Genomic DNA, 14,816 nt, shown 5'->3' on the forward strand with positions numbered 1-14,816 from the left:
TTCCTTGGGGCGTTCGTATTCACGGTTGTTGTATGCACTTCCTTGAGCACCTACGTTATCGTGTCCTGCAGTAAGTACTGGGACAGGGACGGCTGTCAATACACATGGCGAGTGGTGATGAGTGGGATGATGTGTATTAATCTGGTTGCTGTATTTATATTTATCCCCCCCCTACACACACACTATATGCTTAAGTCTAAAGGCAGTGTCCCAAATCACATTCTTGGGCACTATGACATTTTGTATGAATATTTTTAATAAAAATAAAATTTTAGTATAAATATGAGTATGAATAGTGAAAATTTCATCACCAAGAAGTGCACTTGTACCCAGGTGATGCACTTATTCACCGGAATATTGTGGAAGTGTGAAATGTTGGACATTTCCTGCACTCGAAGCTCAAAGCATTGATAATGTAGCAGAAGAGGGGTGGGGCGAGCAGGTGTTGAGGCTGGATAAGAAGAAATTTCCAGATGGCTGAAGATGTGATGGACGTGTCATCTTACAAATGTCTTTAAAATTAGCATTAGGATTTATTTTGTAACATTCACCCAAAACCTTTTTTGCTTTAGGTGCATCATCGATTCGGGTTCGAAAAACACTTTAGTGTTCCATTTGAGACCATCCTAGTCTTCTAAAATTCATATGCTAGAGTACATGGTGTATAGCTTAAGTATGTATGAAGGCTAATGCATCGAGACACCTGTTACAGTTTAAGAAGCACTGTAGCGGCTGAGAGAGATTTCCGTTTGATCCCAACCTTCACCCGAATGCCCCGATCACCACTCTCCATCTTTGTGTCTCCTTTAACATGACAGACAGACGGAGATCTCACTAACGAGGCTCCTGCCACACATGGTGTGACGTGCCGTGAACATACCCAGCTGTCAAGCCCATAAAGGGGTGTTGGTGTGGGGGGAGGAGGTAGGAAGGGAGACGTGAAGGGAATTGGAAGCAGTGCTAGACAGAGAGAAAGAAAGAGAGAGATGGAATGGAGCGTAAAATAGCGAGATGTCAGGAACCGTAGTGGCCCGAGGACCAAACGTCCTCTTGTTAGAAAAGCCGAACTCTGACTTTTACAACCAGGAAATGAGTGGAAACAACCTACAAGGAAGAGTGTGTATGTGAAAGAGACGTGTTTACTGACTAAACATGCTCAAGGGTCACCTTTTGTTAGCGTGAGACAAATCTGAACTGCTGGTTTTACTTTAACAGACTCGACTCGCTTGTGGGAGAATATCAGACTGGCTGGAATATATAGTCCTTCCAGTGCAAATCTTTTAGAGAGTCTAATCTAGAGAACCAAATCATTGGGTCACATGTGGAAGGTGCTCTTGTTAAATGCTGTTATTGTTATAATAATAATAATAAGAATAATATTATTATTATTATTATTATTATTAAGTTCTAATCCTTTGTTATGTTAATTGCTAAATAAGACACCTTTGACCCTCTCGGCTGAGGCGTCCCGACCCAACCTTACAAAGAAATCACAGCAGGGGGTCAGAAGTTCGGGTGAAGGGTCATAAGTGTGTGGGGTCAGGAGTCATGTGTGAGAAAGAGAAATCAAATCTTTGATGCCTCTGAGACACCAATGTACATGTGAATAGCTAGGCCCATATTAACGTACGAGTTACATCATAATTAATGACGGGTTCGAGCTACCCGTGCAATTTGTCTGTGTGATGTCATCACAGCACGCTGTCAGCCAGTGTCCTGCGTCGAACATTAGTACAGCTCACACAGAAAGACATGACAGATGCGTCTTCACCGGGAGGTGGGAAGAGAAACAGACATTGTGAGTCGGTGAGGTCACGCGCAGCAGATCCCTGAATCCGTTTGCTTTCATTGAACAAAAATACTGTTCCTTATGCATGTTTACACAAATACACATATAACTGTTAGAAATAATACCCTAAAAAACATGCATCCAAACATATACATACACACAGTATACACAAATATAGCTGTATGTTTTTATATTATAATTAATATAAATATAATTTTTATATTATACAGCATTTCTGTCAGACACTATATGTTTAATATATATATATATATATATATATATATATATATATATATATATATATATATATATATATATATATATATATATATATATATAATATAATGAAATCATTATTTAGAAATATCTTTTATACATATATTTTCAACACAATAGACAGATTATTCCAGAAACTAACTAACCCGACATTTGCTACACCTATTTATGTATTTACTTTACTTTCTGAATAATTCTTAGATACCATACTAGATCATGATTTAAGATTTCAAATTAATGAATGAAAGAAGAAAAAAAATGAGTTCCTGATATTAATAGTGGTTTGTCTCTTTTTACAAGTTGTTCATCCTCATGATTCTGAAGCTTGTGGCCAGAAAAGTGTAGCATGCCATGGATTAGCCATTAGATTATTAGGATGAATATAAAGCTACGATATGCTACTTTCAAATTCTATGTGTTCATTGAGAGAGGGAGAGAGAGAGAGAGATTCCTGGTATGTTGTCCATCGGTGGCTGTGTTTTGTTCGGTGTCAGGAGACAAGCTTCCCCAGGAGCTCGCAGCTAAATCCTACAGTTCCTCTCTTTGATGTGTGAAGTCTTTTTTCTTCGCTAGTAGTGACTCCTCTTTCCGGAGCCTGGTTGGAAGAGAGTGTGTGTGTGTGTGTGTGAGTTTTTGAGTGTACTTCTGCACTGTTTGCTGGTCAGGCTTTTAATACACTCAGAAGGACCGCTGTTTATTGTGCCCCGGTGTGTATAACCGCCTCCCACGCTGGCTCCCGTGACCGGCCAAGCCGCGTTGACTCACACTGGCCCTTTGTGATGACATCATTCATGCCGCAAGAACCCCTGGCTGACCCGAGTCTGTGTCATGGCAGTTCCTTGTTAAGGCCAAAGCCCTTTAGGCAAGCCTACACTTAACACACATAGACACACACACACACACACAGGAGCACACTGTTCTTTCACTCTCATATTTTTTTCGGACACTTGTTTTTGGACTTTTTTTTGTTTGTTTGTTTCCTCATTTTACTTATGTTTGTCCTTACACCACTTTTTTTTTAATTCCTTTTTTCTTTCTTTCTTTCTTTCTTTCTTTCTTTTCATTTTGCTCACTTTGCCCCCCCGGCCCCCAGCTTGCATTCCCTCTTTGCCACTTCAGCTGCTCGCGGGAAGTCATAGGGAACAAAAAGGATGATTTCCCAAAGATATGTGTGTGAGTGTGTGAGTGTGACAGAGAATATGCGAGTCAGCCCTGTTAGTCACCGTATGGTTTTTTTTTTTTTGGTCTTAAAATGATTAATCTTCCAACGTCCTCAGTTTTGTCCTTTGCTTAATTTTCTTTTGATTGTCCGTGCCTAAAGATGCTCCTGGGACGTTGCAGTATATACAGAGTCTTTCTTGTAAAAGTGGCAGGAAAACAAAATGCAACCCAAAACACCTTAAGTGTGGAGATGAAACATTGATGATGCACAAGATACTCCGTGGAAAGTGTTTCTGTTCCTGCCTGTCAGGAAGAATTTGTGTTCTCTCTCTCTCTTTCTGTGTGTGTGTGTGTGTGTGTGTGCGCATCTTTACCCAGAGGTTACATTTCACACAGGGGACACATCAAATGGCGCAATGAGGCGATACCACTGTAGCCATGACTACAAGCTCTTTATTTCATAATATTGTGCCCTGGGGATGGGGTGTGTGTGTGTGTGTGTGAGCGAGAGAGAGAACAGCTCTCAGCGTAACACACATGTCAGGACCTAAGTAGTTTTTCTATTAGAAACAGCACAAGAGTGTATTAAAACTTTCGAGTTTGCGAGTTAACTTTTCTCACTCAGTGACATCACTTCTCCTCTCTCTCTCTCTCTCTCTCTCACTCTCTCACACACACACACACACACACTTGACATGAAATGAATTCATTTCCTTTTTCATTTATTCATTTATTAATTTCTTTCTTTTTCTTTCTCTCGAACCTTTTATATCATTTTTTTTTTGGACTTTCTCCCTTTCTCTCTCTTTCATTCTCTGTATCTGAATTCATTATTTCAGTGTTTGTCTCTTTCTTATCCCTCATTGCCCTCTCTCTCTCTCTCTCTCTCTCGGTCTTGCTTGTCTCTCTGTTAAATCAGTTCATTTCTTTCACTCTGTCTCTCACACACTTGCTCTCTTTTCTTCTTTCTCTATCTCCCTTTCTCTGTCATCTGTTTTTCTGGCCCTTGTTCTCTCTCTCTCTCTCACTCTCATTGTCTTTTTCTCTCTCTCGTGACTAAGCATTATTATGCTGTGTAACTGTAACGTTGTCAGAGATCCAGCACTGTGGGTGGCCTAGGACTTCAGCAGTCAGTGTTGAAACACCGCTAATCAGCTGTGTGTGTGTGTGTGTGTGTGTGTGTGTGTGTTGGGGAAGGGGGAGGCACTGGCTCTTGATGTGTCCTTTTCAGCAGACTTTCCGTGACAGATTAGATTGGCATAAACACACAAACACCGCCTTTAATCGATCCATGCTGAGAGATAACTGACTGCTCGAGCATTTCAAAACAATAAATGTGTGTGTGTGTGTGTACATGTACGTTTCTGCTTTCTGATAAAGACTACTACTAACGTCTTTGACCTCATTACACGTCATGGCCAGTCTCCACCCTGCAACCAAACACATCTTTCCTTGCTCTCCACCCCATAATGATATCACTCCTGACTACCTGTTGCCATAGAAACCTTGAAAATGGGTGTTTTGGACAGAGCTGGACACTCCCCAACACTGACGCCAAACTTTATTCAGGATAAGGGAATGATATCTCTCTCTCTCTCTCACATATGTTTAAACTGCTGCTCTTGCTGCATCACAGGTCTAACACACTTTGAGAAAAGCTCTCTCTTCGTTCTCTTCCCTCTGAGAGAGAGAGAGAGAACGAACATCCCTCCCACCCCTCTTGGATTCCTGGCTGTTGAACTCATGATCTCTGGACGATAGGACGATAGGAAGTGTGTTTCCCCCCCCGTTTCCTCACCTTTCGTCTAAGGTGTCCTCAATACAAGTATACTGTTGCTATAGCAACGATAATGTAGCTCAGTAAGCATGTCAGTATAAAGCAGAGCGTCGAAGTTTAGTTAATTTGGAGAGATTGGAGTTGTGGTTGGAGAGCCGCAGTGCATTCTGGGTCTTGGTGTGTACTCGAGGACCAGCTGGAGTGTGTAACTCTCGACGGTTAGGTGTGAGATTTCACTCTGTCTCATTCCCCAAGCATCAGCTGTGAAACTGATTCGTGTGGAAACGCAGACGCTCTTCAGTCCGTCCGTCCGTCTGTCTGTGTGTGTGCATTCGTTCAAGTTTTTCTGTCTCTAATCTAGTGTTGAGACAGGAAGTACAGTCCGAACTCCTGCCAAAGCGGCAGATTAATCCCACGCTCTAGAAATAGCACCTTATACAGGAGCCGTACACACACACACACACACACACACACACACACACCCCGGTTTGTATCAGACGTCAGGCTGAAAGAGTCCAGGTTTCTCACAGGGCTACACAGTTAGGATTTTTTCTTTCACACTTGGGATGTGAGCATTTTCCTTGAGATGGAGCTGTTAAACTCTAGTGTTGATCTTTATTACGGTAATGAATTAAAAAAAGAAGAGATTTTTTTTACTATTCAATAAATGTAGTCAGTTCATCTCTGTCTGTCCATCTTTCTCTCTTTCTCCTTATCCTTCAATTTCTTACCCCCCCATCCTCATCACTCTCTTTTTCTCTGTCTCTCTCTTGCAATTTCTATCTTGGTGCATCTCTCTCTCTCTCTTTGTCTTTCTTTCTCTCTTTCTCACCTTCTCTCTCTCTTTCTCCTGCTCTCCATCCTTATCACTCTTTCTCTCTGTCTCTCTCTTGCAATTTCTATCTTGGTGCATCTCTCTCTCTCTCTCTCTCTCTCTCTCTCTCTCTCTCTCTCTTTGTCTTTCTGTCTTTCTTTCTCTCTTTCTCACCTTCTCTCTCTCTCTCTCTTTCTCCTGCTCTCCATCCTTATCACTCTTTCTTTCTCTCTGTGTCTCCCCCCCCTCCCTCCCTCTCTCTCTCTGTCTCTCTCTCTCTCTCTTCCCCCTCTATCCCTATCACACTTTCTGTCTCTGTTAGTGTTTTCTCTCTCTCTCTTTCTGTCTTTCTTGCTATCTATCTCTCTTCATCCTTCATTCTCTCTCTCTCTCTTTCTCTTGCTCTCCATCCTTATCACTCTTTCTCTCTGTCTCCTTCTTGCCCTTTCTATCTTGGTGCATCTCTCTCTCTCTCTGTCTTTCTGTCTTTCTTTCTCTCTTTCTCACCTTCTCTCTCTCTCTCTCTCTCTCTCTCTCTCTTTCTCCTGCTCTCCATCCTTATCACTCTTTCTCTCTGTCTCCCTCTTGCCCTTTCTATCTTGGTGCATCTCTCTCTCTCTCTCTTTGTCTTTCTTTCTCTCTTTCTCACCTTCTCTCTCTCTCTCTCTCTCTCTCTTTCTCCTGCTCTCCATCCTTATCACTCTTTCTCTCTGTCTCCCTCTTGCCCTTTCTATCTTGGTGCATCTCTCTCTCTCTGTCTTTCTGTCTTTCTTTCTCTCTTTCTCACCTTCTCTCGCTCTCTCACTCGCTGATGAAGAATGGAGTGAGAATTCAAGAAAAAAAAGAAGAAAAAGAAAATGTAGAAAGTTCCATGGAGTAGAGCATCGTGGAGGATCCGGTCCTCACAGTGAGAGGATGGATAAAGAGCAGAGATTCGGGAAATGGAAATGAAATTAGAGTCTGGTGTGGATGCAGCTGCTGCTGAGTCACATCTTCTAATGAGCGAGCAAACAAACAGAGAAATGGTTTAATCATAGAGCTTTATAGCGCTTTCCCTTCACATATGCTAAAGAGGGATCCTTCCTTTCTCCTTTTTTTTTTTTTTTTTTTTTTAATGCACTCTCAGACTTGATTTGTTCTAGGCCTAAAACATGCTGTCGTTTGGAGGGAAGAGAGAGAGAGAGAAAGATGGGCAATTGCTCCAAGAGAAAAGAGTGTGTGTGTGAGAGAGAGGGGGGGGGTATGACAGACAGACAGACAGACAGCAGACACACACACAAGCTCTAGAGGATTTATAAGGCTTGATGCACACTTACTACTTTTGCTATTCTCTCAGCCTTTCCAGATACTGTTCTCAAAACAAACACACACACAGTCTCTTTTTATGAATACCACATGCTTCCTTGCGCCATTCCTTAATTCCCCCATAAACTCCGGACTCCCTCCTTGCTCGCACACTCTTTTTGATGACTAATATGTAGCTTACAAACTGCCCCTGCGTGGACACTTCCACATGCTTTACGTTTCCGCCCTTTCCTCCGAGACCCAAGTTCGGTCTCATCTTCGAGTGGGCGTTTTTTTTGGGGGGGGGTGATCTACACATGGCTGCCTCATGGTTCATCTGTCCACACTTTCAGGCCTGGGTAGCTTTGATCACACGCAAGGACTCCGGCTCCCACGAGCCCCTGCAGGCCGCTGCCAGGCAGCTTGTCTCGATCAGGCTAAATGACTGCGATTCCCACAAGTCCCCAAATTACAGTTTAATGCACAAAAGCTGAGCACACGGAGAGAAGGGAATTTATGGAGGTCAGTGGCCCATGACTGTGGAGCAGGTGTGCCATAATGAGGACCGTACAGAGGGTGTGTGCTGTATTAATAAATACCACAGTGTGTGTGGGTGTGTGTGTTGGGTAACATCATATATGCCTGATTTGCTTTATAGAAGTTGACTAGAACTATGACTGGAGGGTGGAGGTATGAGGTAGAAGTCAAGTGAACTGGAAGGATCAGGTTGGTGTGTGTGATCCCAGTCCAGACTCACATCTGTTGTCCAGACAACTGGCCCTGTTTGTGTGTGTGTTCTAATTGTACTCCGTCTCTCTTTCCTTGGATTTTTCTTCCCCCCCCACTCTTTCTCGCTTTCACAGCTCTGATGCTGTGAAGTATTGTTTAAGAAAATATTTGTTCAACATTTTAATGAAAAACGAGTCCCCCCATCGTCAACACTTTTGTAACACTCTATAACATTTTCCACTACAGGAAAGGCCACATGATGGAAACCTTTGAGATTTCTTGGTTCTTAGTAACATGACAAGATATGAAGAAGAAAAAGTTAATGACAATTTAAAGATAATTTGTTTTTTTGTGGTTTGTGGATCAATGCGACTGGAAGTGGATTAAAAGTTGTAAATCTTGTTTTCCTGTAACAAGCTATAATGCTACAAGCTATACATTAGCTATAATGTGCAACTTTTTAAACCTTTGTTGTATAAAGGTTACGAAAGGTATGGACGCTACATAAAAGACCCAGGGGCGATGAGATCAGGATTCGGTGTTCTGCTTGAATCAACAGGCTGAAAGGCCAGGAAGGTTTTTACTGAGATAAATATCTGCTACTTAACTGGACCTTTTGTTCAGCCACCTACTTTTTGACCTTGCTGCATGGCCGAGGACGCGGCCGGCTCTTGGCTTTACGACCAGCCTGTCTAATGGCCTATATTTCATACCGTTTAGTCAACTGCATCTCACACGAGCGCTTATGGGAAGCGATAAAGCGAGGCAACGAATGCGTAAAGGGGCCCGTTTCAGGCTAATTGCTCCTGGGGAAAGGTGGGAGGAGAGAGGAGGTGGCGCAGGACCAGATGGGACCGAGGTGTGAGATATGGGACGGCTGTACTCGCCACCAGCTGCAAACAAGGCCATTAGGAGCCCATTTCGGCTAATAGGGTTATAATCAGAACAAGATGGCCGCCCTCGACCTCCCGCTCAGTTCTATGCTGTGTCATGAGCAGGCAATTCCCAGTTCGGGGGAAGGGATCAGTAAACAAAATGCAAAGTGTGTTTCTGGCATGTGCTTGGGAGAATTGCCTGCTCGGTTGCGTGTGTGTGTGTGTGTGTGTGAGCATGCACAGTGGTAATCTCTGACTGGAAACCCTTGAGGGCTGGAAGAGTGAAGGATTAAGACAATCCCCTTGTCTAGTTTCCTCTCCACACCCTCAATAACGCCACCTAATAAACACTGATGGACCGCAGAGATTTAGAACAAAGGCTTGCCTGTGAAAACACTGCTACTCTTCACTGCCAGTCAAAACAAACCCCTAAAGGCAGACAAAATGTCCATAGAAATCAGCTGACCTTTTATTAGGGCTTGGGGGTTATATAGTGATCTAGATGGTAGCTTTATAATAATTCGCATGACGAATTGTCACGATACGCTCCTTTGACGTTAGATACTCTGTAGTAAATCACAATGCAAGTAAAAGTGTTTACACAGATGCCATATACTCCCTCTATCCTGTATTTCATTGACGTTCTGTTTGTAGTATAGTTTTAATTCTTTATCTTGTTTTTCTTCTTATTGATTGTATTTTTTTAAATTAAATCTTTTTTGTAATGTAATTTTATTTAGACTGTTTAAAGTATTTTGCTACATGTTTTACTGTGTATGGTTATGTGACAAATACAAAAAATATTTCTCTTTTGTAGCAGCAAAATATTTTAAGTTTTTAATTTAATATTTTAATTATTTAGAATATTTTAAGAGTTTTTAAGGTCAGTTGATTGGTTGGTTGGTTTTTAAAACTAGAAATTGTCAAAACTAGCATTTTACAATTAATAATTAATAATGATTAGGAAGAAAATGTGGCATTTAAAGAAATGAATGAATGATAATTAAATTGTCTAATTGTTTCTCCCTTGTTTTTAAATTGTACATTTTTTTTATTAAATTTATTTATTTCATGGCTACTCATGATGGTCACATGATTTTGCATGGATTTATGCAAAAATACTGGTTGTGATTTTCTTTCTGCATGGGTGTGCAGAAGAAAGGTAGAAGAAGAAGCATAAGTGTATTCTGTATAAAAAAAAAAAAAAATACAAGCTTGAAGTTTGCCGTTATAATAGTTGCAATTACTTTGCTGGTTATGCAACAACTCTAGAAAGTGCTTAGCTGTATTCAGGTTACAAAGCTAGAGATTATGTACCTGCGAGTTATACTGTGTTGGAAGACACGTGATTCTAACGAGTTCCAGGCGTCAGTCTGGGAAACCTATCATTATAGACAAACATGCCACAGAGAACTGATTTCGACTTCCTCTGACGGCCTCTGGAATAAACTCTTTCCGCTCTATATTTAGAAGAACGTATGATTACTATCGTTGGCTCAGACTAGGCGGAAGTGGATATGAAACTGAAGGAGCATCTGCGATAGCTATACGTTGTACAAGCTGTAAACATTGTTAATATGCAGAGCCTCTTCTCTGCTGGGGCTGTGAGCGGAAATAGAAATTGGGAATGAGCTTACAGAGACGACTTCTGAGGATTTAGTAGTCCTCAGTGTCTAACCCTAACCTTAGATAACTGTGTGTGTGTGTTTTCAGTGAGTCAGCCAGTGAGTCTGTGAGTGACTTGGTCAGTGAGTGAGTGAGTTGGAGCGTGAGTGAGTCACTGAGTAAGTGGGTTGGTCGGTCAGTGAGTGAATTCGGTCGTTCTGTGTGTGATTGACAGAATGACCGACTCGCACACTGACAGAATGGCAGACTCAGTCAGTGAGTCAGTCTGTCAGTGAGTCAGTCTGTCAGTGAGTCAGTCTGTCAGTGAGTCAGTCTGTCAGTGAGTGTGTGAGTCAGTCTGTCAGTGAGTGTGTGTGTGTGTGTCAGTCTGTCAGTGAGTGTGTGTGTGTGTGTCAGTCTGTCAGTGAGTGTGTGTGTGTGTGTCAGTCTGTCAGTGAGTGTGTGTGTGTCAGTCTGTCAGTGAGTGTGTGTGTGTGTGTCAGTCTGTCAGTGAGTGTGTGTGTGTGTGTCAGTCTGTCAGTGAGTGTGTGTGTGTGTGTCAGTCTGTCAGTGAGTGTGTGTGTCAGTCTGTCAGTGAGTGTGTGTGTGTCAGTCTGTCAGTGTGTGTGTGTGTGTCGGTCTGTCAGTGAGTGAGTGTGTGTCGGTCTGTCAGTGAGTGAGTGTGTGTGTCAGTCTGTCAGTGAGTGTGTGTGTGTCAGTCTGTCAGTGAGTGTGTGTGTGTGTCAGTCTGTCAGTGAGTGTGTGTGTGTCAGTCTGTCAGTGAGTGAGTGTGTGTGTCAGTCTGTCAGTGAGTGAGTGTGTGTGTCAGTCTGTCTGTCAGTGAGTGTGTGTCTGTCTGTGTGTGTGTCTGTCTGTCTGTCTGTCTGTCTGTGTGTGTGTGTGTGTCAGTCTGTCTGTGTGTGTGTGTGTCAGTCTGTGTGTGTGTGTGTGTGTGTGTGTCAGTCAGTCTGTGTGTGTGTGTGTGTGTGTCAGTCTGTCAGTGAGTGTGTGTGTGTGTCAGTCTGTCAGTGAGTGTGTGTGTGTGTGTCAGTCTGTCAGTGAGTGTGTGTGTGTCAGTCTGTCAGTGAGTGTGTGTGTGTCAGTCTGTCAGTGAGTGTGTGTGTGTGTCAGTCTGTCAGTGAGTGTGTGTGTGTGTCAGTCTGTCAGTGAGTGTGTGTGTGTGTCAGTCTGTCAGTGAGTGTGTGTGTGTGTGTCAGTCTGTCAGTGAGTGTGTGTGTCAGTCTGTCTGTCTGTGTGTGTGTGTCTGTCTGTGTGTGTGTCTGTCTGTCAGAGTGTGTGTGTGTCTGTCTGTCAGTGAGTGTGTGTGTGTCTGTCTGTCAGTGAGTGAGTGTGTGTGTGTCTGTCTGTCAGTGAGTGAGTGTGTGTCAGTCTGTCTGTATGTGTGTGTGTCAGTCAGTCTGTGTGTGTGTGTGTGTGTGTCAGTCTGTCAGTGAGTGTGTGTGTCAGTCTGTCAGTGAGTGTGTGTGTCAGTCTGTCAGTGAGTGTGTGTGTCAGTCTGTCAGTGAGTGTGTGTGTCAGTCTGTCAGTGAGTGAGTGTGTGTGTCAGTCTGTCAGTGAGTGAGTGTGTGTGTCAGTCTGTCTGTATGTGTGTGTGTCAGTCAGTCTGTGTGTGTGTGTGTGTGTGTCAGTCAGTCTGTGTGTGTGTCAGTCTGTCTGTCTGTCTGTGTGTGTGTCAGTCTGTCTGTCTGTCTGTGTGTGTGTCAGTCTGTGTGTGTGTCAGTCAGTCTGTGTGTGTGTGTGTCAGTCTGTCTGTCTGTCTGTGTGTGTGTCAGTCTGTCTGTCTGTGTGTGTGTGTCAGTCAGTCTGTGTGTGTGTGTGTGTCAGTCTGTGTGTGTGTCAGTCTGTCTGTCTGTCTGTGTGTGTGTCAGTCTGTCTGTCTGTGTGTGTGTGTCAGTCAGTCTGTGTGTGTGTGTGTCAGTCTGTCTGTCTGTGTGTGTCAGTCTGTCTGTCTGTGTGTGTCAGTCTGTCTGTCTGTCTGTCTGTGTGTGTGTGTCAGTCTGTCTGTCTGTGTGTGTGTCAGTCTGTCTGTCTGTGTGTGTGTCAGTCTGTCTGTCTGTGTGTGTGTCAGTCTGTCTGTCTGTGTGTGTGTGTCAGTCTGTCTGTCTGTGTGTGTGTGTCAGTCTGTCTGTGTGTGTGTGTCAGTCTGTCTGTGTGTGTGTGTGTCAGTCTGTCTGTCTGTCTGTGTGTGTGTCTGTCTGTGTGTGTGTGTCTGTCTGTGTGTGTGTGTCTGTCTGTGTGTGTGTGTCTGTCTGTGTGTGTGTGTCTGTCTGTGAGTGTGTGTCAGTCTGTCTGTGAGTGTGTGTCAGTCTGTCTGTGAGTGTGTGTCAGTCTGTCTGAGTGTGTGTGTGTGTGTCAGTCTGTCTGAGTGTGTGTGTGTGTGTCAGTCTGTCTGTGAGTGTGTGTGTCAGTCTGTCTGTGAGTGGGTCGGTCAGTCTGTCTGTGAGTGGGTCGGTCAGTGAGTGGGTGAGTCGGTCATTCTGTCAGTGTGTGAGTCACTCAGTAAGTTAGTGAGTGAGTAGGTCAGAAAGTGAATTGGTTGGTCAGTGAGAGAGTGAGTCAGTTGTTCTGTCATTGTCTGAGTGAGTTGGTCTGTCAGTGTGTGAGTGAGTCACTCTGACAGTCAGTTAGTGAGTGAGTGGGTCGGTTGGTCAGTGACTCAGTCAGTGAGTGAGTGAGTCTCTCAGTTTTTCTGTCCTCTCATGTACACTCTTAGCTGGCAGTTGACATCATGTTGATGCCTGTGGATGTTCTGTGCTTTCTGCCACACCTTCGACAGCTCTGAGCACTAATTGCATTAGCCATCAAAAGAGATTCGAGCTGACGGATTAACCAGCACCCTACGAGTCCATAGTGACCCGAGGCGACTGCAAAATGGCACCAGAGTCTCTCAACTTGACTGAGAAGCTTGAGGCAGATACAGGCCGTCATTTCTCAAAGAACGAGATTACGTAGAAATAGTAAGAAATAAAACATGATAGTACAATCAGCAGTGGAGTGTAGCACAATGAGAAACGGATACTGAAGTTGATTATTTTCCTGTAACTGCATATCCAGGAGTTACAGAAGAACACACATGAACAGAAAGACCACCCCAGTTTCATTCTTTCATTAGCTGGTTCCTCATCTTCTTTCTTCCTGCCAGAAGTGGCTCGGTCTGTAATGTGCTGACAGCTGGTTCTGTGAGAGGCCCGTAGAGGGGAGGGGAAAGAGCGAAGAACATAGACTGTTTTTTGGGGGGGGGTGAGAAGTGCAGAGGGATTAAACATGGGTACTGGACCATGAGCTTTTGGGTTTATCAAAGACCTTGTACCATCAGGGCTATAGACCCCCCACCCCGCCCCAAAAAATGCATTGAACATAAAATTGGATGGTGTATTAAATCTCAGGTGAGTGTTAACCTTGATTCTTTTTTACACTTAAGATTTCCAGAGCAATGTCTGAGGATTCCTTGAAAAGAAATATTAGTAAAAAAAACCCAAAAAACATTTATTACATAATCGCCTCTATGCAATTAGTCAAAGGATCTCAAAAATGCATTTATGATCTGTAGTTTTGATGTCTAACTGATATTTAGTAGCATATGTTGTTTGTGAAATTGATATTTTCCTGAGATGCATAAAGAAGATCTAAATCCTCTAAAACTGCTGCTCCTGCTGCATCACAGGGCTGTGTAACACACTCCATGAAAAGCACTATTCAGTTTAAAGATGCACCTGATTGGATCTTCACAAGCGACAGCATGCAGTGTGAAGAAGCCAGATGCTTGGTAAATCCTGGACAGATGTTTTTTTTTAAAAATAGTTTTTGAATGTATTAGCTAGCTCAGCAGGCAATGCTCCAGAAACCCTGTATTAAATACAGTGCTGAAGTCAACATAGATAATATTGTTATATAGGACAAAATTCTAACCTGTATTATTCAACACAGGGATGTTCATTAATACAGACAGACGTCAATATCCTTTCAACAGCCTAAAGATATCCGTATACTATCCGTAGTTGGGAAGATGATGGGTTTCGGAAATAAAAAGCCAATAGGAAGCATTTTTCCCCCTTCTGGTCTGAAGGGTAAATGATGGTGATTGGCAGATCAGCAGCTGAATCTTACACTCCAGGCAGTGCTAAAAAATCTGACAGCCTTAACGCATCATCCGCTCCTCTCTATTTTTTTTGCTGTTTTTAAAATTTGCAGAACAGTATGAATGAACGCTTGTCTTTTTCTCCATTTGGTAACAGCGAGAGTTGCGATGATCCGCCCTGTGTGTGCTTCTGTGGGTCATTAGTCGTAAACAGTACAGTCGTGCCAACCCTCTCTCGTTTTTTTTTCTTAAGCGTAGAAACTGTGTGGTGTTGTTTTAGGATTCTACTCCTTCTGTGTTTAAAGCAGAGAGGAGGAAGTTTGTGGTGGGGGAAGCACTCGAGCTCCCTTCCCCCTGCCTGTGGATCATTGTCACTGCTGAATGGAGCTTTGACTGGTTCCAGACGA

The 14,816-nt window shown here is 43.2% G+C and overlaps 1 protein-coding gene across 2 annotated transcripts in view; it reads left to right on the plus strand.

Moving 5' to 3' along the window:
- The window catches only part of sh3rf1 (SH3 domain containing ring finger 1), a 44,414-nt gene that overhangs the window by 4,713 nt on the left and 24,885 nt on the right, over nucleotides 1-14,816 (plus strand). The gene's annotated exons all lie outside the window — the stretch shown is intronic.

The sequence above is a fragment of the Hemibagrus wyckioides genome, linkage group LG06 (assembly GCF_019097595.1).
Source record: "Hemibagrus wyckioides isolate EC202008001 linkage group LG06, SWU_Hwy_1.0, whole genome shotgun sequence".
Taxonomy (NCBI): Eukaryota; Metazoa; Chordata; class Actinopteri; order Siluriformes; family Bagridae; genus Hemibagrus; species Hemibagrus wyckioides.